We start from the raw sequence: 27,194 nt of genomic DNA, 5'->3' as shown, positions 1-27,194 counted from the left end.
GGTCTGCAACATTATGCGCCGTGACGCATGCGCGCCATGTCCGCCCTGATGCAAATGCCACTGCGCAACCAGTTCAAAGCTGACTCATTCACACAAAGAAATGGCGGACATTAAATGACAACTAATGCCAACCATTTAGTTACCGACACTAGGCCTAAAAATAAAAGCAGCAACCGTCAACATGAATAAACGTATCCACTGTTTAGCTCAAGCCGTCATCTTTCGAGAAAGTTCCTACTGACCGCAGCGGAAAAGATGACGTCAAGCGGCCATTCCTGTTTTCTCCCTCTCCTTCCCTTTTAGTCCGATTTACCACGTTTAAAATCCACATGAAAGCGTTTAACATGCCGCTAAATCGCGAAACGCGAAAGCACAAATAACACTGCCAACATTAGAAAGTGCGGAGTTACTCACAGCTTCCACAAAATATCACTTAAATCGTTTGACACATACCCATCTAGTCTGTCCGGCAGACGGAGACCTTATAAGCTCGGTGGGGGCTCGGGGTGCCACGTGACTCAACTCGACCAATGAGAGCACGTCTTGCATGTTTTGCTAGGCTTTTCTCGGAGCGGACGACAGACGAACGGCTGCGATGTTTTCAAAAGCAACGATGAACGTCACACAGCCGTAGGCTACGGTTAACGTTCAAGATTCAGAAAATAACTGTTAAAATCGCGCACCACTAAGTTAAATCAGGACGCGAATGAGTTGGTAGGAGCGTGTGACCCGGTTTGAAGGTAAGTGCAAAACTGTTCTTGATTGGGTTAGAAATCCTTGTTAGCCGTCTGGCTACGTTTACAGCGAGCAGGCTAATGTAAGAGCTAACTTTACGTAAACTGCGTGCGAAAATGAACGTTTAAGTGTTTGCGTGGGCTCAGTATAGTTGTACGCCACGTGCCTTACACACATTGAAGTAGTTTATGACACCTAAACAGCCCGAGACACATTTTAGGATCCGCTCGTGTACCAGTGAAGCGTTGTGTTTGAAGCGAGGGTTCAGGGAGCAGATAGGAAAATGTCGGAGCGAAGCAGCTGGGTTAGACCCAGTCAGTCAGCGAGGCAGTGACGGGCTGGAAACGCTGGGGAGGGGGAACTGTGTAAGGGCAGCGAAAGGGGCTGCAGTGGGCTTTTGTCTCGAACAGGGTAGGGTGTCTGTGTTGATTACTGCCGTTTGAAATATTACACGTTCTCGCTTGTTTTCTGTTTTTTGGTGGGTTTTTTTCACCTCACTGGCAGCGAGTAGCAATCATCTAAATATTCAAATGTAAACTTAACTAGGGTAAATGTATTATTATTATTCATTGCAGGTTATAAGCAAAAAAAAAGAGAGAGAGAAAGAGACAAGGCGAGATTGGTGAATTTAGCGCTTTCTTACGTTGGTTTCGGTGTATTGGAAGAAAGCGAGAGCGGCATAAATGTTCCACTGAAGTGGGTGGTGTTGTCTGCAGTGATCTCGCCGCCGTTTATTTACAATCAGCGCTGGTTTTTGAGATAATCACCACCAGGTCTAGTGTACGATGTAATTAGGATTTATTAATACACACACACACACATACAAGGAACTTGTTTCATTGAAGTAATTAGGAGCCCGATTCTCCAAGCCGGTGACTCTGACATCTTGGGGGGTGTGTTTGCCTCATACAAAAGCTGTCTGTTTTTTAAAAAGACAAGCAATCTGAAGGCAGACGACAAGCTAAAAACAAAAATGGATAGATGGTAAACATCTATTGTGTGACACAGTATTTCATAAAGCTTTTTAATTGTACTTGCATATTTAAACGTAAATACATTTACCTTAAAAGTCGTTTAAAATGCAAAATAACATAAAATGCACAGAATTATAATTTTCTCTAAAGTATTTAAACAAATGAACAATAATATAAATTATTAAAGGTTTTGTGTAAACCAGAGGAAGCATAGACAAAGATGACTGCAGATGCAGCTGCATGAATGAGGGTACTTGTTCTTTTCATTGTCTTAGAAATACAAGGACTTGATTTCCACTGTAGTCTGTAATAGTGACGCACCATTCAATTATTAGGTTTTTTGCCCTTGATCAGCAGCTTATTAATTGAAAACTGGAATTTCTTTTAATCAAAAAGAAACCCGTGAACTCCCTCATCTTTGGTTTGTAAATGCATCACCTTTTTTACTTTTACTAAAAATCCGATAAAGGTCAGTGACATATGCTTAAATGCCTATTATAATTCCTTTTCATCTTTTCAGCTTCAAACAACCAGATGTACCTCGGAGCCTTCAGCACATTTTTAATGTCAGTGTTTGTTTCATGTAGTAGTTAAATTAAAATGAGCGTGTTTATATGGGTCGAAGTTGTTAAAAAGAAAATCTGGACTGATGGGTCAGACCTCTAAGAAAACCAGAAATTATCTGTCATTCGAAGTTTGACTGCATCTGGAGACTTTAATGATTAAAAGCTTTAATTCAGACATTGCCACATTTACTCAGGATTATAAAACATTTATGCTCAAAAAGGACACTCCTATATCAAGGTATAAACAGTGTAAATACAAAATCTGTATCAACACCAACCTGATTTAATTTAAATATTTTTTCTACACCTGATAACGTTGTAGTAATTGGGGTGTATTTTATATTCCTGTGAAGAATTTTTGGCACAGTCATTTTTGCTGAATTGTTTTAATCAACTAACACTGAAAGGTTTCTGAGAGCTAGCTATTTTTTTAAGATCAACTTCTTACCTCCAGACTTTGAGTAGGCCGATCCCTAACCTTTGCATTGTTTATTGGTTTTTGTTTGACTCATTCAGACCTGGATTTGCTTGTGTGATTTTGAATGTTATCCAGCTGTATAAACTAAGGGCTCTTCAGCTTAAGGTTACAAACCAATGGCCAGACCCTCCACTCCAGGATTTCCTAAAGCAGAGCAGAACTTATGGTTCTGTCCACCAGGTTTTGGAGTGGAGCAGCTCACCATCGTCACATTCATTGGTTGTCCTAAATCCAGTTTTAGCTTCTTTTTTTTTAACCAGATGTAACAAGACACCTTCCAAAAAGTTCTACTTTTATCCTCCTGAATTGTTTTTGAGATCATAAAGGCGTGTTTTGGTTTTTTATCAGTATTGGGTTTGTCCATGAACCTCCCATGGATTGCAGATTTGACCCTGTCTTTTTCTCATTGTTGACTCATAAACTCCGACCTTGACTTAGGCTACTGAAGTCTGATTAGATGTTCTGGTTTTTTGCGACCACTTGGATGAATCATCCATTCTCTTTTGGAGTATTTTTTGTAGATTGGCTTCTTTTGTGAAGATCTACCATGTTCCATGCTTTTTCTACTTGTAGGTAATGACTCAAATTAACATCCCAAAACCTCAGAAATGGCTTTGTAATCCTTTCCAGACTGATCCACGACTGTGACTTTATCTACATTGGGTATATTTGTTGAGCTTTTTGCCTACTTCATGTTGTCAGAAAGCTTTTATTTCAATTTTTTGGCAGTAATCAGGCTTGGATGTGGCATATAAATCTTTTTTTTTCCCCACTGTAATGTAGTAGGTGATATGATACCATTTAAATATACAGAATCAAAACATGTTGACAATATGCAAAAGCAAATAAATCTTTCTAAGCCACAGTTTGTCCTTTTCTGCTCTAGGATTTCATTATTTTATGTGACAAGAGTAAACTTTACCTTGGTGGTGGTGTTGGGTTTTAGAATTAAAGTGTCTCCTAATTTTGCTAATAAATACCAGATTTAATTGGGATTATCTAATCTTTCTAACTAACTAAGCTGGTGAACTTGGACTAGTGAATTTAATTGATATTTAACACCAATAGTAATACAGACATGTTGATCATATTTGGTTGTTCACCTTATTAATCCATAGCAAAGTAACAAATACCATTGTGCTGCTTTGGATGTAATTACTTTAATGTGTTTATAATAACCAGCTCATAGTGTATTTACTAAATACAAAGCCTGATTTTTTTCAAAACATTTAGACACATTAAAGATCGGTTCTAATAAGCACTTTGTTTAGACACCAATGACAGATTCTTATGAATGGGTCCTATTATTCTCATATAACGATGATGGCGCTTCAGATGAAAGGCCTGTTTGTTCAAAATGTGTTGATGACGATCTAATTGCATTGTTGTGTTGTGGGATTTTTCAGGCTTTTGTTGATGTACCAGTTTATCCGCTTCATAAAATATACATTTCAGGGATGTGTTGCAGTCTAAGATTTCTGCTCTGCTGGATGAGGAGACAAAACGTTGTTGGTTGCACGCCAGTGAGCGAAAACTCCCGCAATCACCTCCACAATTCAGTGTACCATCAAACTCTTGATTAATATTATTATTATTATTGGTAGAATGAAACTTAGAGCACATCCATTTGTTTTAGATTTTACTTGGATATGTTTCTCTCTAATAGTTAATTTATTATAGCACTTTCCCTTTAAGTAGTAGGTGATTGGAACACTTTATCAATTTAATTTTAAATTTAAAAAACCCCAAACATTTTTAGTGTACTTGAAATTTATTTATTCAGCTATTTACTGAAGAGTTTTAATAATTTAAGAACAGTATTGAAAATATTGTTTCCAACATCAATATGCGTTGGTGGTAATTATTTTTATATTGAGACTTTCTGAGAGAAGTTGTATTAAAACGACCTACCAGTAATTTAAAACCAAGACAAAATGTATGTAACATACATTTGTTATAAGTTGGCATGGCTTTCATTAATAAACAACAATCTCCATGTTAATTATAAATAATTTCCTTATAACTCTGAGATTTCCAATATTATCCAAATCCATGTCGAATAATAAAACTGAGCATCGTTGTTGTACTCTGTTGAGCGTTCTTGTTAAACATTTTAATGCCGGGTCATGTTTACAATGCAATTGGAGAGAAATAAATTTGGAATATGTCGTTATTCGCTAACCTTTAATGTGGAAACTACACTGCTTTTTACTTTTATTAAGCGGGACAAGAGGAGCCAGTGGATCAAAATGTCATTTAATACTATATATATTTATTAAACCTTGTTTTCACATTACTAATTTATGGCAAACTACCATTGTGCTGCTTGGTATTAAAAAAAAATGGTTTTTTAATTAGATTTCTATTTAAAGATGGTCATCAATGCTATTTTTGTGATCATTGGAGTCAAAACCTTTTTTTCTTCCAAAAATACCAGCTCCTTCACTGGTATTTTGGAAGGCCTCTTTGCCATTACCCTAATCAGGTTCAAGTTGCACCATAACAATAATATTACTTCCAGCTAAGAGAAATATGTTGCTAAATCTGCCAGCGGTAATTTTAAGTGCGATTGGCCAAATAGACTTTGAAAGAATGGTACATTAAATGCAACATCTAACAAAAATATTAATATTGCAATAACGATTACGATTTGAGCTTGAAATACTCGCAAGCAGGCAGGGATGAATTGCAGCCAGTAGTCATAATAACACGAGTACACTGGTTGTAAAATGCTGTTAAGCAACATGAGGACCACAGGGAAAAAAACTAATGTATACATAAGCACCTCATAGCGGAAATACACCTATGATCTGTATTTCAGTTTAAATTTTGGTTTTTAAGAATTTAAGTGGTACTTTGTTAAATTTTGTGCTGCATCGGTTGTTTATTTCGAAACCTCCCCTTTGGACTCCTGTTACCGCATTCTTTCGAACATGCTGTAAACTCACACAATGTTGAAACGCCTCCACTTTCTTCTTTTTTACGGTACTTGTCACCTCTGGTGGCTTTGGGTCTGGCAGATTCAGTGCCGAGGCCCCGCTGTCCATAAACCAGCGCGGCTCTCTCTTGCCTTGGCGCTCAGGGGTCATTTGGGTCGGCTGGAAGTTGGAACTTCTGTGTCAGTTTTTGATTAAAACCAGCTGCGTGTTGTTGCGTGACTGGGAGGCCTATGAGATTTTAAAATGCGCCGTCTAAACCAGTCCTTCTTGTACCTTAGCCGCTGACCGTGAGCGCCGCACGATTTATTGACTCCTCCGACTGTGCAGGCACCGTGATGAATGTTGTAATTAAAACGCTGTAGCTCGAACACGTCTGATCCAGATGTCTTGTACAAACGGTGTGTGTATGTGTGTGTGTGCTTCAGGAAGGTTGGTGATAAGATGCCTCAGCGTCGCTTCGTAGTTCAAACTGATTGAGACTCAGAGGTCACATTGTAACGATGATGGCTGATAATGTTTGTTGTTTCTGCTCCAAAGATCAGGATCAGCCAGTTTTCCCATGATTTTTCTCTGAATGGGGATCAGATCACAATAGCACATTTTACTGGATGATAAATTGTTCCAGAATTTATTTCAAAAAACAACAATGTTGTTTTTGAGACCGTTTTCATGTAACACAGTTCTGTAATGTAATGCTGTTTTGTTCTCAGATGTCCAATATGGTCAAACCCTATCAATGAAACCCATTCCAGTGATTGGAGACTTTCAGGTTATTATTTTATGCCAAATAATGTCTGATATTTCTAATTCAAAACTACAATATCTTTAGCCCAGGTCTCCATTGGGTATAATTGTTAGAAAAGTAGTCAAAATCAGAACAAGCAGGTCAGAAAAACAGAAACCAGAGGTGCATATTTTTAAAAACAATGCTGTTTTTCTAAACAATTTTGCATTTACTAATTTAAATATCACTTCAGTTCTCGAAATTGTTTGTTCAACACAAAGAAGAAACTTTTTTTTCTTGATTTAAGCTTTTATGATAGTTTTTATCTTTTTAAACTCAGTGGTAAGATTTTAAGCAGACACGATACTGAGTAAGTAGGTTTCAATAGGCCTGTCACCATAACAAATTTTGTTGAACAATAAGTTGTCCCAGAAATATTTGTGATAAACGATAATATTGTCATTCAAGACCATTTTCAAGCAATATAATGAAAATGATGGCATAATAGTCCAGGAACACATTCTCAGAGATAAATAAACTTCACATTTTATTGAAAATTTAATGTTGGAACTGGAAGACATGTTCGATATACAAAATAAATAAACAAAACAACTGCAAAAACTAAAAAAATGGGTCTGGTTTCCAATCAGTTTGATTGTAACAGTATGAGAAGTAAACACTGGATACATGGAACAATAATACTTGGATGCAGTCACCTGTTAAAGTTAAAGCTCGGCATGTTGGACTGGTGTTTTTGTAACCTGGTTGATTTGAAAGCGCATGGAGACTTGAACATGTCACTCAGGAGACTGGAATATCACTCAATCAGTGATCAATCGGGTCTATCAGTGCTCATGTTTATGTCAGTGTGCAGTAATCAGATGTCTGGTAAGGCAGAGCCCACATTGCATGATTTTCTCAGAAAACCTCTACCTCTGATTGGTTGCTTTATCTTCATAAGAGCACAAAACTGCGTCTGATCCGTCAAATTAATTGCAGATTGAGGTTCCTGGCCAGAGATTTTCTGATGTTTCCGTAGATGCTAATCACAGTGGGAACCCAGTTTTAGAGCGTGGTGATGAGCATTGTGATGCTGCTACTTAACACATTGATGGCAATATTTTAAATACACTTTTTCACCAGTCTTTGTAAGTGGTTGCATATCAGCCACTAAACATCTACATCAAGAGTGACAGAGAAACAAGTAAAAAAAATATTATTAGCATGTTGGCTTTGCATAAATGCTGCTTGGAAATTTATTCACCAACCAAATATTGCGTTCAGGTACTCCTTTGCTATTGAAATACCACACACATTTATTTATATTGGGATGTAATTACAATTTGACTGGATATTATATTGACAAGTAGGGCTGTCACGGTAATACATTTTTCTGGACCATAAATTTTTTCACAAGTTATTGCGATAAACGATAACATTGTTGTTTTGAGACCATTTTCAAGCAATATAATGGTAATAATGGCCTAATAATGAAATGACAATAATCAAAGTTCAATAAACGTTAAATTCTAATGAATGTTCATCACTGGAAGTGAAGACATTTTAAATGTCCAAAGTAAATAAACAAAACTGAAAGAACAAATAAAATGATTAATTTGTTTTGTTTTCTGTGAAATGACTGATTTGATTGCAAATTTTCTTTCTAGAGCTGCTTTAAATACTTCAGTTGTTTGTAAGACATCACTTTATTATTTTGGGATGTACATCGCCCCGTCATGATAGCAAAGTTTGATAGACGATAAATTGTCCCAGAAGTTACTGCGATAAACGATAATATTGTTGTTTGTGACTAATGCTGTTGTAAACTAATATTTTAGTAATCGAGTAATAAATTGATTATTCTTACGATTAATCGAGTAATCAGATAAAAAAAAAATTAGCAAATAAAATATTGGTAATTCTGGCGTAACAGATACTTGAATCATTCGAGGAATCGTTTCAGCCCTTTTTGTGACTATTGTCAAGTAATAATTTTTTTTTACTACTCAAGTGTCCAGAAAGTTCAAACCCTCATCAATGAAACGGATGCCTGTGTTTGGATAATTTTAGGTTACTATTTTATGCCAGATAATGCCTGATGTCTCTAATTGGCTTCAATCTGTTGCTTGCATGCATTATGTTCATATTACAGATCTGTAATCCTGTCAAATTTTGCTGGACAGTAAATCGTTTATTGCAGAAAACAATAATTTTGTAATTTTGAGACCATTTTTATGTAATGTGACAGTGGCATAATAATGCAAGAACACATTTTCAAAGATAATTAACTTTAATTTCAAACAAAAACTTTACGTTAGAACTGGAAGATATTTTTAAATATCCAAAACGTCAAAATGTGTAAATAAAACTGCCTTTCAAAAAGGAGAGAATTAAATTGATTTATTCCAACAAGTTTAGATGTGCAGCTGGATTTTGAACATATTTTGTCACAATAGCCACTGAAAGTCACTTAAATGTTAATTTTTTAAAATACAGAAATGATTGAGGTTGAAAGGAGTGTAATCTGTCTCTACTGAGTCAGAGAAAGACATTTGTGGAGGCTTTTTGAAAATACTCCAGTGTCTTTTGTTGGACTTTAGCATTTCTGCAGGAAGTGACGTGTCTTTAGTTTGCTGTGAGGCTTTGGACACTTTCTTTGTAACACTACATTTGTCTCACATGTGAGTCAAGAGACTACCACTATTGATTGATAGGGAGATGGATTGATAGACAGTCCAGGATCAATATCTGCAAGCCAATTTATAAAAATGGAAAATGTAATTTGTGAAATAATTAAAAAAAACCCACAATGGCTCTTAATCACATTTTTCTATTTAGACCTTAAATATAATTGAATGACAAAATATTCTTGATTTTTAACCATCAGTTTGGTTGTTATGCCAGTGGATGTACGGACTATTGTTGTTGATGTTTGTGCGTTTTATGAATCTAATAATTGTTGTTTATCACTTTCATTTCTTATTACTTTAAATTACTTATGGTTTAGTTGGATAAAGTAGAAATAATCTGCGCCTGAATCTCTCTGGATATCTCAGTCCAGAATTTTTCCTGTCAGTTTCTGTCTCCTGATGTTAAATTAATTTGATAAATGTTGTAGTACATTGGTGGATTTTTATTTTCTGAATTGAGTGTTTTGGTGCCTTGCTCTGCTTTGCTGCAGTCATCCTGGTGAACTTTGACCGTAGTGTTTTAGTTTCTGTAGCTCCTGGCAAGCAGCATGAATCGGACCGCAACGCTCATGAAACTTTTGAAACAGAACAATTTCTAAGTCAAGGGAAAAATAAATTACCACACCATGAATATGATTTGTTGGCAGGTATGATGAAGTCTAAGCATATATTTTAGTGAATTTTCTAATTTTTTCCTCTACTCCTCATCCAAACTGTTCCATACTTTTGCTCCATGCACCAGAAGGCACATTTGTTTTAAAGTATTATGCACAGTTTTGCTTTTAAAATTGTACTTCCTGTACCACTTCAAGTGACAAAACTATTTGTACCACTTGAGGTTAAGACAAAGAACTTTGTAAATTAATCAACAATAATCTCTTTCTGGCTTTACACATAACTAATAGCAACAAAGTTAATTTAATTTCAAGATATTTGTTCAAATAAGCAATGTATTAGTATGGCCTCATATAAAATTCTCATAACTTTCTTTTGTTTCGCAAACAAACTTCTGAATAAGTCAAATATGGAACAACAAATGAATAATAAAATGCCTGCAGTAGAGATTCACCGATCCGATATTAATATTGGTATTGAAACAACTACTCAGTCTAATTCTACTATTTGTGCTCTGAGTGACACCATTCTTTATTTTTTATTTTGCATTATATTATTAGTAAATGTACTCTCTGAAGCATTTGAAAGATTTGTTGCTGCTTATTTTTGTTTGACCAATGAAGTTGACCTGTTTGTTTTTATTACCAATTTTTCAATGGCTGTTAAACTTCTGATTTTATTGACTAAACAACTGAAAGTTCTTTGTACATGTTTGTCCAAGTATTTAAGTGTGACTGTACTGGTGTAGAGATGTAAAATAAATGCCTAACTTGGCATATTAATGTCTGTTTAAAAACGTTTAAAGTCAGTTTAGCACTGTTTTTCTGTATCTAAACCTCAGATATTGGTATCAGAAGTGAGGAAAGTGGATCGGTGCATCCCTAGTGGAAGTCAGTTAAGTCAGAAGTATTGTCACAGATGTGACATTTGTTAAAGAGTGGATTACATCTTGAATATTCCTGATCACACCCTTAGTGCCTCAAGTGATCCAGGTTCCCAAAAAAATCACGTTTTTCTCTCTAATTTCAGTCGCACCATGAAAATTACATGAGTGAAGATCTGCAGTTGCGTCAGTGTGGAACGTGCACTTTAGGAAAAATCTTCAGACTGGTGCAGTGAGGCAGAACTTGCACCTAAATCTGTAAGGTTTGCATCTAAAACACTTCAATAGCCCTTTATATCTAACATAAACACAGGCTGCAAATAAATAGCTTCCATACAGCCCCTTGTATACGTGCAGCTGTAGAATATGGCATGGCCCCCATATGTAATATCCTCTGGAGTCCAGACAGAGTGTAATCCTCTTAGTGAGATGGTATTGACCAAGGTGCTATGATGCAAATGCAGCCAGATAAGCTCAGACCATTTTCTCCCCGTGGATGTTTGGTTCTCATCACAGCGGGAGTAATTCTGGGTCCAGCTTCAATAAAACAGATCAGAGTCGGCCATGCTTCCCTGCTTACGTGTTTCTGCAAGTGCAGAAATACACGGCTGTTACGCAATCAATTAGCTGCGTGTTTACATGCGCCTGAGAGAGAAAGGAGAAGGAATTTCAAACGAGCTTCAAAAACAAACCGCCGTTGTTTGCTTTGCCGTAGATGTGTCTTAGAAGATGACTGTTTGATTTTAATGATCACTCTGCAAATTCTTGGAAGAGAAAGTCTTAAAAAAATTTGTCGTGCATGTTGTTGATGAAAACGGAAAGAAAAGCAACTAGAGGAAATAAGTCTTGAAAGTCATTTTAGTAAGGTATCACCAAAAGTTGCTTCTAGATTTTATTTCTTATTAGGCAGGTTTAAAATCATAGATTTCTGATGTACGCCACAGATTAAATGATATTAATATTAGCAGTAGGAGTATAGCAATTAAAAATGACAATATTTTGTTGGACATCATATCCCAAAGCTAAGCAGTCACATTTTGTATATTAATAATATATTTAGCCAGTTGAATAATCTCTTAAATATCCACTAAATCAGCGGTGGGCACTAAAAGTTGCAGGAGGTCCGGTCTCCTGCAACTTTTAGATGTGTCTCTACTTCAACACAGCTGAGTCAAATCATGAGGTCATTAGCAGGACTCTGGAGAACCTGACTGCACTTGGGAGGCGATTCAGCTGTTGGATTCAGGTGTGTTGGACCAGGGAGACTCTAAGAGTTGCAGGACACCGGCCCTCCAGGACCAGGAGTGCCCACCCCTGGGCTAAATATATATTTTATGGACTGGAATCTAAAGTCTTGTACAAAATGTGATTGGATTCATTTTATTCTGATGATTGATCACAAAAAAAATGGCACATTTTGCAGATTTTTCATTTAATCCCTTAATATTAAGAATATGTAAAAATGCAATTACCTTTTCTAAATAAAAAATAAATATTTTACAGAAATGCAATAATATCAGCAGATCAATAAATATGTATAATGTAGGGCTGATTTATTTATATACAGTATATATATTTTTTTTTCAATTAACCAATTAATAATTTAAAAATTTCTTTACAGTTTCAACCAGATGAAAATATAACTGCTGCTTAAGGAGTCCTTGGTTGAATATATTTACTGATAAAGAAGGTTTTGCATCTAAAATTTAATAGTTGTTTTTTTTTCCAGCAAATGTTCTGTTCAGGAGCCTCTATGCTCCAGCTAACAATTAATTGATTACTAAATTAATTGATCACGATTAACCTGATTAGATCAGAGTCGGGGAAATGTGAGTAAATCGTAATTGATGTTTGATGCAGGTTTTTGTGGTATTGTGCAGCACTACATGGTGCAACAAATATAATCTTGATCATATTTAGTTAAAAAAAAAGTCCTGAATTAATGTTTGGCAGTGACTCAGTGTGAGGTTTAAAGGGCTGCACCTTTACATTAAAGCCATCTTGCAACATTTCTTTACCAATAATGGGTAAAACTTGAAAAAAGAAAGTCCTTCCCCCGAGACAATACTCCGAACGCAGTTCCTCTTTTATTGCTTTGAGCAATCAAGCCAGGCTCATATCTTGAGGGAAAACCCCAGAAACGGTTTTCTGCTCTCACCGTCAGAGTTGTAGAGTGTTGACTAATACCTTTTTTTTTTATAAGAATAGCCGGACTGAAATGGTTTTAAAGGCTTCTCTGTTGCTCTAATTTGGTCTGTTTGGACAGAACAAGCCGCTTCCTCTGCTTTCAAGCTGCTTATAAATTCATTTTGACTTCAGCTGAGGCTGAAAAGTTACAGGTGCCGTTTTTTGTTTAAGATAAACAAGCGTCCAGCCGATCCAGACTGTTTACTGCGCCTTCAGCAGGCCCAGCCAGCCAGTTTGTGTGTTGGCGGGTGGAGCCTGAGATTACGCAATGCGTTCAGCAGGGCCTTTGTCAGCGGCTGAACGTTGTTTTTAATGTGTTGAGTTCAGTATCTCAGTGTCTAACAGCCATGCGCTTCAGCAGGCTGACGCCTTGACGACTTGTGACCTTCCCTGCTAGCATGCTAACGTAGCGTGGTGATCAGAAGAACGGGAAGAGCTTCGTTTGGCTCTATTTCTTAATATTATTTTAAAAGGTTAAGAAGAGATTTCTTTTTATGAATGAACTGTGGGCCTGTTGGATAAGGATGGGGAAGAAACAACGATGGGTGTTGATTTATTCTCGAGTCCATAGCTGCTTTCACTTTACTAAAGCCAAAGAAGGCAGTCGCATCCTGTTTACATTGGCTTCGTTTGTGGCCATGCCGTCTGACGATGAGAACCCTACTGCCCTATTTTGGATTTATAAGATTTCCTCTCAGTGGGAAAAAATTATACATGTGCTTGTTGATGGAGGAGATGCACATTACTCTGACCCTGGGTTATTTTAGGACTTGCTGTCATTATATTATAATGTTGAAGCTCCTGAAGACATGTCTGTGCATGTTTTCACACCCTTTTTAAAGGAAAGTTATATAAGACATGTTGGTATCTGAACGTGCTGCGAACGGGTTGCAGAGCGCAGCGTGACGGTACATGGCTGGTGTTTCAATTTTTAGGCTTTTCTTTCTCATACAAACAACAGATACCATGGATGATTGTAGTAAATATCACAGAATTGTAGTTTTTATTATGGGCAGCTGCCCAGGGCGGCATTAGAACAGAGCAGCGTAACCATGAACTAGAAAACAAGTTTATTACTTGTATGTAATATTGTATTATTGCTGTGTGAAGATAGATTAAGCCCACAAATCAAGATTAAATAAAAATTTATAAAGTTTTGGAAAGTATTTGGGGAAAACAAAAATTATTTTTCTTTCTTTTGTCTTTACAAATAAAGCAAAAGTTTTTTTGATTTTCTTTTTAAGTTTTTATATGTTTTTTTGTAATATCCCCTAGTCACTGGATGATATACTATTTTTATTATTTAAGTTGGTGCGAACGCAAAAAAAAAAACAAAAAAAAAACACACACCTGGGTGTCCATATTTTATCACCACAATTATAAATGTAAGCATAATTTAACTTTGAATTTTTTTCTTTTTACTTTCTTAGCAATAAATTAAACAGCAAATCTTTTTTTTAGTAATAAAAAAACCCCAGAAAATAAATTATTGTGGGTCTGAGGAGAGATCTCATACATTTGTCTTAATTAAAAATAAAGTCGAAAGGTTTGTTAGGTTTTTGTAGTGTGGATATTTTTAGTCTCTGACCAGCAAAAAAACTCAAACTTTGTTCAAAAACTTTTGCTTAATGAAAGAGTGCACCCAAATCTGTTTATAACTAAAAGCTGCTTCATGTTTAGCACAGAAACAGGACAAATAAAATAAAAGCACTTTGTGTTTATAGCGAACATTTTCCATTTCATCCTAAAAAAGGTTCTTTTAATGGCAGGACGGATTTACACCATTCTGGATCTGCAGTCCAGGTTCTTGCAAAATTACTGCAACGGCTCCCGATGCTGCTTTGGACATGCCTGATTCAGATGCCAACTGTGGTGAAAATCAGCTATTTTGTGGCTATCAAACCAAAACCATCATTAACTTATGTCAGAATGGCGCATAGTTTTAATGTTTAACACATTTAACAGTGGCTTTGATTCTCACTGTCCAATGAGAAACTCGGTCCATTGTTTATTGACAGTTATAAATTAGCTTATTAAGAGAAACAAAAACAAATAACAGAATTGTTATCTGTTGTGGTTTTTTTCATGACTTTGACTTTTATTTTTTCCTGTACTTTTAAGGAAAGCAGGTATGTTTACAAATCTTTGTTTTTAATTTGATTTTCTGGAGATTTTTCTCTTTTATTTGTTGGTCTTGGTGGCGCCATCTTGGATCTGCTTTCGATTTGATTTCTTCCTCTTTCTGGAGTTTTGTCCACAAGGTGGTGTTGTTTTTAATATTTATTCCCACTGGTTTTGATGATGTACAGCTGGGAGGCTTTTTGTTTGACATTTTTATTTATTTGTTGTTGTTTTTTTACTTTTGGGCACATGTTACAATGCGTAACCGTGGAAACGAGGTGTTTTTTCAGAACTGGGAGCAGGTGATAAGCTTTTCAAAAGCTCAGATTATAGCTCAACTACGATTAAAATCCCAGAGGAGCCGAAACACAGGATGTAGAGGAACTTCAAACTATCTCTTCCCAGCTTTCTAATCTGGATTTCAGAGATTTAAAATGGAGTGGCAAAAGCAAATGAGGTGGATTAGCAGTGCTAGCCACAACTGAGTTGTTACTGTGGAAAATCGTCTCTCCTGACCAGATATTTAGATATTTATGGTAGGAGACTACCATACTGTCAGAGCCCTCTACAGGTTAGTTGTTAGACTGACTGCTACTGGACATCATCAGCATTCAGAGTTGCAGCAACATTTAATTTCCCTTTGGGATGAATAAAGTAATTTTGAATTGTATTGTTAGTAGGCCAGATTAAATCATGCGATCAAATCAATTGTTTGCATGATAAATTAAAACAAACTCAAAATAATTTCCATGTTTTTCTCTCTAACAAAGATTGGATGATTAGTCTTCAGTCTGGTGCTTTGGTCTCCATAATTCATTTTATTTATAGTTTCTGTTGTTTTTGTTGGATATTTAAAGCGTCTTCTTGTTCCAGTGTTAAATTTTCCATAGAATCTAAAGTTTACTGTTTTGTGAGAATGTGTTTTTGCATTATGTTATAATATTACTGGAAAATGGTCTTTAAACAACAATATTATCGTTTATCACAATAATTTCTAGGACAATTTATTGTCCGGCAGAACTTATCATGACAGGCCTACTTGTTAACCAAATTTTCAAACTACCTGGTTGAGTTTTTTATTAAACTGGATGTTGTAATACGGTGGTATTGATTAGTTTAATTTACTTTGAGGGTAAAACATTAATTGTTGGAAAAACCCCATGTCCAGCTAACTCTTAGTCAAGGTCAGTCATTGGGGGAATTCCTTCCTCGTCTCTTTCACGTAAGCCTTTATAAGTAGAAGTGACCTTTGCTATGGTCCTTTACAAAGTTCAAAAAGATGTTTTGTTTGAGCTGCATGAGTCTCTTTTCACACTTTGGTTTCATGTTTTAAAAGATACAAGATTGTGAGAAAGAAACTTTGAAACCACAGATCGAGACCAGCTTACTTCATCCTCTATTATCTCTGTTCCTCATGAAGCAGCGGCAGTAAGAAGTTATTTGTATTCACCCTTAAGTGGCCTTATCTTTTTGCCTTTGTGTCTACAGTAGAGCAGAAGTTAAAGGTAGATTTTCTTTATTATTATTATTATTTTAAAAGGCGCAGTATCATATGAAATCAGCTTTTTTGAGATTTGGATCGCATTACAATGTTATTCCCTCATCAAAAACATAATTAGAGTTGTTTTGATTATTTGATGCATGTTTGAGAAAGTCTTTTATCTCCATGGCAACCATTCAGCTTTAATAACATAAAGCAACATAATTAGTTTAATCAGTAATACTTTAATAACAAATTTATGTGGGATCATAATTTCTTGGTTATTGTCAAGTTGTCAAAGACATTTTGAATAATGTCAACTTTGTATTAAAAGTTTTATAATTTACTGAATGACACTTTATGACAACAGTCATAAATATTCATGAAGACTTACTCATGTTCATGACTGGTGTTATGTTATGTATTCACAACCCATCAAATAAAGTGTTACCGGTTCTTTTAAGTCATATTTCATACTTGTAACATTTTGATGACAACTGAAGGTAACATAGTTACTTGATTATGCTATAAAATGGCACAATGTGCCTGGAAAGTATACAATGCTGCGCCTTTAATAAGTACAAGTTTTACAAACATAGTACTTTATATCAAAGTCCCATAGGTCCATATCAGGCAAGTTGTAATAATATCCTGGCATTTTTATAAATATAAACAACATTAAAGTATTTGAAAATTATGAAATTAGTCTTTTATTTGTATTTTTTTGGAGCAACATGGAGCTACTGGCCAAAGGACACATTAACCCTATCATCATCAGTTCATACCGGGGCACCGAAACAGCCAGGGGCCCCTATTTTTCTAAATCTGGCCCTGAGCATGTTCGGTTGTAAATTCCTGTTTTAGTATCTTGGACTCATTATGCTTCAGTTTTAAAAATGTTTCACATTTTTGATATTTCTCCGGTTTTCTGGCTCTGAAATACATCTCCTCTGTTGAAGAATACACTGATATTTTTTATAGTGATATTACTGCATGAGTTCAAAAATTAAGCACTCCCCTGTTATGCATTTCTCACATTTCATGAGTCGCAACAGATCGGCGGTGATTGGTTCAGTCAGGAGCTGGACCCACGCCTCGGCTCTGACCTTTGCTCTAATCCCTCGCTCACTCCCTCCCTCTTCTTTTAACCTATAATCAGCAGCAAAAGCTTCATTGTTCACGTCCTGTGCTTGGGTATCAGATCATTAACCTACATTCAGAGCAGCGTCAGTAGTCTTCTTAAGGCTTTCAGACTCAACCGGTTGACCGGTTAAATGGTCATGTTCCAGCGGCGAGGTTAACCCTATCTCTGCGTCCTCGCGTACAAACATTCGGCCGATTTTATGATGCTTTAGATTTATCTACAAACCATGTGTGGACCCTGTCCCTGGTGACACGGGCTGTTCCTGTTTTTTATGGAAGCTTTTAAGTGATGGATAAGGCTGTAAAACTGTTTAACTTTCAGTTTTGTGTCCAGAACAGAAAGTAGGGTTCAAACTATTTCTGGGATGTGAAACAGCTTGGAAGAGTTGCTCTGCAAAAACACAAAATCCTACCAAGTATTTTTGTCTATCAAGTGCAAATATCTTAGTACTCTTGAAAAAAGACAAAGCTAACTCTAAATTAACAAGCTTATAGCAAGACGTATGAGCTTGTTTAAGTCAGTAATTCTTCAAGATAGATTTTTAAAAAGTACTACTCACACCAACTTTTTATGCTTCTAACTTAATATTTTTCCCGATTGAAGTTTGTGTCTGTGTGTTTATGAATTGACTCAAACCAAGTTTATATATCCTGCTGAATATTTACTTCAGTTGTTTTTGTTTTAATTCAAGTGTACTAATATATTTGCTCTGGAAACTAGATACAGCTGTACAAACAATGAAGAGCCCACTGCACTCAACCCCATTGAAAGCCTCCAGGTTATTCCACCAAATATTGATTCCTGAACTCTTCCTGAGTTAAAACATTAGTATTGTTGTTTCCAAATGAATATTAACTTGTTTTCTTTGCATTATTTGAGGTTTGGCAGCACTGCATCGTTTTTCTCATTTTCTGCAAATAAATACTCAAATTTGGCTTCGGAGGAGAAGAAGAATTTCAGCAGAATTTCATATGATGAAAGAACAATGTTCATTTTACTCAAACATATACTTATAAAAATGAATTCAGAGAAAGTGATCATCTTAAATGGTTTCTTAGTTTTTTCAGAGCTGCTTACTTGGTAAGACTTTGAGTTTTTGCTCAAAGCGTTTGTACAAAAAAAAAATGTAGCCAAGATGGTATTTGTGAAAAATGATAAAAACTGTTGCACTCGTTGAATTATTTTGGTTTTAAGAGCATTAAGGCAGCAAAGTGGTAAGTTTTATTCCTTCCAAGTCAGTTAGTAACCCAGTAACCAGCAGCTGAAGGTTACTGGGTACAGTGAATTATTAGGCTTTTCACATATCTAAAAGCAGAACCTTCTGCAATATGGCCGACCAAAAAAGAACAAAAACAACAACAACAACAAAAGCAAACCGAGCGAAAGCCAGATGCCCTGGTTGGCTGGGCCGTGTTTTGTCTGTGTGGGGTTAGGGTAGCGAGAGGTGAACGGACGCCTGCAGGCATCCGCTGTCTTTCTCTGTTTGCTTGCCCATGTCAAAATATGCACTAAGTTCAGACAACAGGAGGGGAAGAGCAGCACTTACCGCCCTCCTTTAAATGTTGGGCCCTTGAACTTGTTGCAGGAGGATCTGAGGAGCCACATAGATGGTGAAAGCTGAGGTTTTGTTACTTCGTTTTTTGTAAATGTAAAATCTGAGCATCATTATTTCCATGTGACTTTTCAAATAAATGGCTTCTGGCTCTCTTCAGTTGCAGGGGTAGTTTGAGGTTCTGTTGTAAGTAGGGATGCACCGATTGCAGTTTTCTTTTTTTGCCTGAAATGTTGCAAAGTATAACAAGAAAGTCTATTGGTAATGACTATTGTTCGGATGCGTCAATCAAACCTCTCTGATGGGAGAGCAGAAGAGGACAGTGGTTGATTTCTAGACCGTTCCTGAGGTCGATAAGCTCGGCTTTACATGCAAATATCGGCTGATCACCGATCTCCCACAATTAAGGAACTTGGTGTTGATGCATTGATTGCATCCATCCATTTTTCTCAACCAGGTCAAGTTTTTATGCTAATTTGATTTAGAGAAATTCAATCTGTTGACTAAATCAATGACATTATCATTTTTTTTTCTCTTTCTCATCCACAAGGTTTTGGAGAAAAAACAGTGTATTAATTAAATGTTACACACTTGGATTTCTGTAAACTGAATAATAAACACTGATAAGGGGAAGTATGTAAATTGACCATTATGTTTTCATTGTACAAAATTCTCCATCTCTTTTCTGTCCTGACGGAGTTTCTCCTCCTGCTCATCACTCATTGATCCCAGATTATCAGGAAACCGATCCATATGTGAGAATAAGTAATGCTTTTTGATGCTCATCATGTTGCATCCATAGTTCAGAAAGTTGACCTGATTGAGCAAAACTAATGTGATTTTTTTTTTATTTTTTATTTTTTTATTCAGCACATCAAAATTACCCTAAAACAGTTGAAAAACCACCGACAATTATTTGGCCGTTGACCAGTGTAATCTGAACCTGAACTTCTGGTTTTCTCAGTTGTTGACAGTAATGTGTATTTTATGACTTTTTGTGTTTTTGGTTCTATGCTGTGAAGCACTTTGAACTGCTTTGTTGCTGAAATGTGTTGAAAACATGCACATTAGTAATGCTCTACTTTAGGGCAGTGGTCATAAAAAGTAGCAATTTTTATCACCAACTTACACACAATAACTACATTCAATCATATTTTAAAATGTATTTACTAATTTGACAAATGGTGGAAAAAATTGTAAGATTTTACGGAATCTGTTGTGACAACGATAAATCAAAATTCTTATCGCAAGACATGTATGATAAATGATAAATGATAAACGATACGATTAAATCCACTCCAATCTCAAAAACCTTACAGACGGTTTTGATAACTTTGGCCAGAAATGCCAAAGAACTGAACATTTTTAAACTAAAAACCAGTTACGCTAAAAATGACAGTGTTAGCATTTTTTTCCTAGCCATTTTTTCCAAGATGCATGCACAACATTTTCCAAAGGAGTGATACAAGCACCATAAAAAGTATCCTTTTATATGAAGTCATGTTTTTTTCCCAATAGTTTGCAGATTTCTGACTTTTAAAAAAAAATGTATCTAACATTAAAGAAAATGTTTTAAACCTAAAAAAGGAAATTGTTAAAAATCTGTACAAATGTCCTACAGCAGGCCTTATGAAAACAAGCTATTTTATTTTGAGTTGTGTTATTTTTGTGGCTCTAAAGAGCTTTTTATTTTTATTACGATATCTCTCAGGGTTGTAAAGTTTGCTCAATCCTTTTATAGACTCTTCCTTTGCTCTTCATATGACGCTTTAAACAATTTAAACCAAATTTGTGCTTATTTAGACAGGAAATGGAGGATGGAAGTGGTGCAACGTTAATTATCTTCCTGTGTGAAACTTGTACAAAGAGAACAGTTAGAGTACTTCCTGTCAGGTTCTCTGTTTTATATGGGGTGTGTCTGATTTATACTGCAATATTTTAAGAAATATTGTAGTATTTATGTAAATTTATATTGGAAAAATTAAAGAGCACCTATATTTAATAATGAAAAATAGTTGGAAATAAACAAAGATCACAAGTAACCAAATAAACATTTATTTATTTAACATGACCTTTTTTGAGTTGATTAAACTCAACCTCTAAAGAAAATGACAAGGTACACTTTAACTGTCACGCTATAAAGTTAAGGAAGAAAAAAATTAAAAATGAACGTACAGGAGCCTGTCCAGGTGTTAAAGTTGGTCAAACTACAGTAAACTGGTTTTGGCCATTTCCATAAAGTGCTTGATATTTGTGTAATTTAGAGCTGAACTGGTTTACGTTTAGAGCATAAATGCAGCTGCTTCTGCCTCCTTTCACCTAAACAACACTTCTATCTTATGAATCTTGTGAAAAAATCCTATAAAGCCATATAATTTCCATGGAAATGCACAACTAAATGCAGAATCTTGTGTAATTCACTGATTCACGAAAACACCAACATTCTCCAAAGGGGAAAAAGTCAAAGCTTAGTATGAGGTTGAGCAGCTTTCATGAGTCGTATCAAGTTTTCTGTGAGTTTTGTCAGCACACCACCAAAACTCTGACAGTCATGTACTTTATTACAGATTTCTGGGACAGATTGAAGAAATAAAAACAATTGGGTCCTGATCTTTTTGGAAGTGTGCACAAGGTTTTACTGTTTGCTGGTGTCCTTCTGAGACATTTTTGGTGTTGGATTTTGTGGAAAAACACGAGATTCTGTTGCTCAAGATGTTTTTATAGAAATGACGGCAAAATGCTTTTAAATACCTTGTGTAGAGGCGTCTAAATTGAAAGCAAATGTTCTTCTGTTTTTGTTCCCGTGGGCTATTTTCCAACATCGTTTCCATAAAAACAAAAAACAATTTGATTTACATCCCATTATCATGGATGTCTCCTCAAAATAAACCATGGCTGAAATGATTAATCGTGATTAATCGATTACTGAGTTGTTAACCAAGTTAGTAATTGATTAATCGCTAACTGATGTACAAAGACTCGCATACAGACCAGTTGATAAAAAACATTCAGAGCGATAATTGAGCCAAAACTACAACAAATATAAATATTTTCCATTCAACATGTTTGGAAAATGTTTATACCTTTGTCTGGAAATATGCTTTAGCCAAAACCTTCGGGTGGCATAGATTTAGTTTCATCTGGTACAGATTTACAAAAGGAATGTTGTAGGCAATAAAATGTTTATTTGGAATTTAATTATTTATTTGCATCTTCTAGCATATTTCGAATATTGTATAAAAGACTGGTTTAAGGTTGGATAAATGAAAGATATGCAGAGTGTGCTCATTTAAAAAAATTAAATCTAATTAATTGTCATAATAATCGATTAATCAATTCCAAAATAGTCAAGTTGCAGCCCTAATCTTGTTATAATCATCAATATGGACCTGTTTAGTCATTGATGGTACATTAACAGGATTTTTGGGTTATTAAATATGACTAAGATGGAAAAATGCAGAAAGGTTAAAAAAAAAAAAAAAAGGATTCGGGAGAGAATAAAAACAGATTTCATTTAAAAATCTCACACTTTAAGACAAAAACTGCTAGTTTCCAGAACTGGATCAAGGTTGTAATCACTTGAATTCATGGCTGTGACTAATAATTGTTTTATTAATCAACTAATCTAAGCATTTTTCAGGATTAGTCAGTGATTATTAATCTCAGTTTTGTGTGGGCTCATTCTCATTTCTCTGGAGCGCTGCATGTTCAGTCGCTGCTTTTATGGCTTGCATATGTGTGCAGGGCAAACCATAAAATTACCTTCCACATTATGTTCGTTAAGCATGATAAAATCTTAAACAGATTTTATTATTGTTCTGTTGTATAATTATACATAAAAACCCCCAATCCAAGACATTAATTTGAATTATTTTTAAAAGCTCCAGGTTCCTGCTGGGTATTGTTTCCCCTCTCTCCCTCAGTCTCCATAATCGTGCCTTTGCGTCTGGCTTTGTCCTCCTTCTCATTACGCAGTCAGGGGAGGAGGAGGAGGAGAAGGGGGAGGAGGAGGAGGAGGAGTGAGACGAAGGCTGGGAGTGTGTGTGCAGCTGAGTGAGACCTCCCCCATCATTTAGCCTGGTAGCAGAAGGACCACCACCACGTGACTGGCTGTTTATCGTTGCAGCAAGTCTCCTTCAGCAGACTTTCCTGCCGTCTGATGTGAAGCCTGACCCTATAAATGCCATGTTTGTGTTTTTTTTTCTTTTTCCTCTTTTGCACAACATTTTAACTTGTAGCCCATTTATGATTGTTTTTAAAGTAATTATGCTTTTGCAGCTGGTTTTAAGTGCAGCCACATGGAAGACTGGGTTGGGTTGGGTGGGGGGGGTATCACATGTATTTTCCACATGGCGTGTGAGAGCGCGCAGCAGGCGGTGCTCTGGAAGATGTAGTGGAGTAACGTTTCTGCTACTGCTGCTGCTGCTGGGGGCGACGTACTCTGCGAGCCGTGTGTCAGCCTTGGTGCTATTCTTAGCCCTCTTCCCTCCCTGCCCCATCCTGCAGTCCCTGGATCAGGTTACCGTAATGTTCATGCGCTCTCCATCTATCCCAGTTAAAAACGTGACACCCCCCTCACCTCCTTTCAGCACACACCAGCATCCCCACCAACTCCCCAAAACCGCTCCACTCCTGCAAAGACGTGCGTGCTCTGACTCTGAGTGTACAGTCAGGCTAACATGCTACCGCTCCACAGGGAAATGGCTGTTGTTGTTGTTAGTCGCGATCGTAAGAACATCATGTTTTCAGTGCGTCCAGACTCAGAGAGACTGACTTACTGCGGTCAGCAGCTGCGTTTCCATTACAAATGTGTATTAGACCTATCACAATAACAATTTGCTGGGCGATAAATTGTCCCAGAAGTTATTGGGATAAACGATAATATCGCTGTTTTGAGATCATCTTTGAGTAATATAATAGTAATGGCATAATAATACAAGAACACATTCTCAGAGATCAATACATTTTAAATTCTAATGAAGGTTTAACACCACTGGAACTGGAAGACATTTTAAATATCCAAAATAAATAAAACTTGCTAGGCCCGTTGGTAGGATCACTATGGCAGTCGTCCAGCAGCCCACTGTGTTTTTGAGTTAAGAAATGTTTAAAGTTGACAGGAAATTTGAAAATATGACAAGGTCATTGTATTTTTGACAGGAGTGCACCGATTGCAGTTTTCTGGCCAATTACCGATTTTTAAAATAGCCTAAACTCCTGATTCTGATTTTAGCCGATGCCAATTTTATTTTTTTTGTCTGAAATGTTGCTCAATATATTAAGAAAGTTGCTGAAATGAGGGGCTGCACAGTGGCGCAGTTGGTAGAGCTGTTGCCTTGCAGCAAGAAGGTCCTGGGTTCGATTCCCGGCCCGCGGTCTTTCTGCATGGAGTTTGCATGTTCTCCCTGTGCATGCGTGGGTTCTCTCCGGGTTCTCCGGCTTCCTCCCACAGTCCAAAAACATGACTGTCAGGTTAATTGGTTTCTCTAAATTCTCCCTAGGTGTGAGAGTGTGTGTGCATGGTTGTTTGTCTTGTATGTCTTTGTGTTGCCCTGCGACAGACTGGCGACCTGTCCAGGGTGAACCCCGCCTCTCGCCCGGAACGCAGCTGGAGATAGGCGCCAGCAACCCTCCCGACCCCATTAGGGAAGAAGGGTGTAAGAAAATGGATGGATGGATGGAAGTTGCTGAATTGTCAACTGTAAACGTGCAGACATGACCTGGTGTGCCGGTCAATCAGTCAAACCTCTCACCGGAGAGCAGAAAGGGACAGTGGCTGACTTTGAGACCTTTGTTGTGGTGGATAAGATCGGCTTCCCGTGTAAAAATCAGCCAATCACCAATCTCCCAAAATGAAGGAAATCAATTGGCCGATAAATCAGCTAGCCGATACCTTGGTGCATCTCTGGTTTATGGTAAACGTCATTAACAAGACCTAAACACCAACTGTATATGGTGGTTGTTTCATCCTACTTAAAGTGTATTTAATTTTCCGTTCCTTTATTCAAGACTTGTCACTTTATTTGCTTAAATTGTTAGCATGTTCACCGCTAAAGACAGGAAGTGGTCTCGGAGTTCCAGTTGCTTAAAAAAACTCCTGACCTCAGTCTCCTGTGTTCACATTCTGACCAGACCTTGGCATTGTGCTTCCACCTGTTTCATCGAAAAGACTATTAAATCCGTCTCTGCTTTCACTGTGTATTTAAAAAAAAAAACTGTTATGTAAACAAAGGATGTTCAGCCTGGTGGGGGAGCAAACAAAGCCTGGAGGCCCGTCAGGCTTACAAAGCGCTGAAAACAACAAATACAATCAATCATGAAGTATCTGTAAACAACTTGTGCTTCTAAAAAGGACAAGGTGAGACCTATTCACCAGACTGAAGACTTTTGTCTTCCATGTTTTGGTAGAAATAGAACAAAAAGAAAAAAATAATAAATTATTCAAATAAAGTAAACTTATTTAAATTTGTCATGTCATTAATTGATTTATTTCTAATTGCAAGAGGCCTAGAAATGTGATCAAATCTCTATCTTATTATGCTAATACATTTGATACAAGTGGAAAATCTACCTCATCCTAGCTTAAAAAATGTCTTATCTAAAAAGCTTCTAAGAAATTAGCGTTTCCATTAAGCAAATTTATTTTCCTATAACAGTTTTATGGTTAATAGAAACACAGCTGCTACCGTTGGAAGTTTGCAATATAAAAAAGAAAAGCCTGGGTCGCAGTAGGGATGGGCAATTATCGTATTATTTATTGTGACAAACATAAGATTTTGATTTATGGTTTCCTCAATAAATTCTAATTCTTTTCAAACAAAAAATCAGAAAAATTTAGAGACCTCTTAAAATGATTCTTTATAGGTATATGTTTGAGTAAAATGAACATTGTTCTTTTATTCTATGAGCTACTGAGAACATGTCTCAGAAATTTCAAGCAAAAATGTAGTATTTATTTGAAAAATGAGAAATGGTGAAAGTAACATAAAATGCAGTGCTTTCAGACCTCAGATAAGGCAAAGAAAACAAATTAATATTCATTTAGAAACAACAATACTAATGGTTTAAGTTCAGAAATCAATATTTATTGGAATAACCAGGAGGTTCTCAATGGGGTTCAGTGCAGTGGCTCCTCATTTTTACAGAACTGTATGTTTTATGCAGTTTTTGCTTAATCACTGCTCTGAATATGTTTTTCTGGTAGCAAATGGACATTTTTTGAGTCTATATACACCAGTTGTCAATTAATCAATTACTAAATTATTTCAATAGTTGATTAATCCGATTAATCGTTTCAGCCTAATTCACATTGTATGTCTCTTCAGTGTTTTCTTCCTTCCTCCTTGATTATTTATCGTATTGCAGAGGAAGCGAGGATTCCCGAGCGTCTTGAACGTTGCTTCATCTGCAGTACGTCACCCTGCATTTGATGTCCGTCTTCTCTACTACCATCGGTTGGAGTAGGTAATTGTTGCTCTCGCTGTGCTCAATCCAATCCTCGGGTAATCATAGCTGGAGCTTCTGCGAACCTAAACAGTCATCAAGGACGGGTTTGATCTGGACTTGAAATGGGCCGAGGTTAATGGCAGGGCCTGCAGGGGCTTACGCAGCCCCGAGCTGCTCGTGAAACGCAGCGAAACTGGCGAGTTCCCAAATACGTCTGTAATTATAGCCACACCCTCCTCCTACTTTTCGTTTTCTGGGCCAGATTGGAGTCGTGTTTGTGTGTTGTGTTTTTCGGTCTTGTTCTGGCCTCTCTGTTCTGCCTTATTACCCCCGATAGCAGCGCTTTCTACCTACACACCCACTCTGAGCGGCTCGGTTCTGGCTTTCAGCTGCCTGAATAACAATGATGCTGCATACTGGCTATCTGCTGACTAATGAGTGACTGGCCTCAGCAGAGCCGGCTTGTGCTAAAGATTTTACCTGGCAACATGCAGCCATGCTGTATCCATGGCAGAAACTAACAGTTATTGTAGCAATCGATTATTCTGACAATTAATCTGGTAAAAAAAAAATGGTACCTTCTTCTTTTCAGTTAACAACTTAAGCTTTTTTTCCAGTCAATATTAGAATACATTATTATGTGCAAATAAACAATTCAGT

At 36.6% G+C, this 27,194-nt stretch overlaps 1 protein-coding gene across 1 annotated transcript in view; it reads left to right on the top strand.

Moving 5' to 3' along the window:
- The first annotated feature begins 537 nt into the window (after positions 1–537).
- The window catches only part of ankrd12 (ankyrin repeat domain 12), a 52,880-nt gene continuing 26,223 nt past the window's right edge, over positions 538–27,194 (top strand). The window contains exon 1 of the mRNA XM_044133649.1: positions 538–740. The gene's annotated coding sequence lies outside the window, so the exon portion shown is untranslated. The remainder of the gene's footprint in view (positions 741–27,194) is intronic.

Source organism: Gambusia affinis, linkage group LG12 (assembly GCF_019740435.1).
Source record: "Gambusia affinis linkage group LG12, SWU_Gaff_1.0, whole genome shotgun sequence".
Classification (NCBI taxonomy): domain Eukaryota; kingdom Metazoa; phylum Chordata; class Actinopteri; order Cyprinodontiformes; family Poeciliidae; genus Gambusia; species Gambusia affinis.
This window is presented reverse-complemented; position numbering and strand designations above follow the sequence as displayed.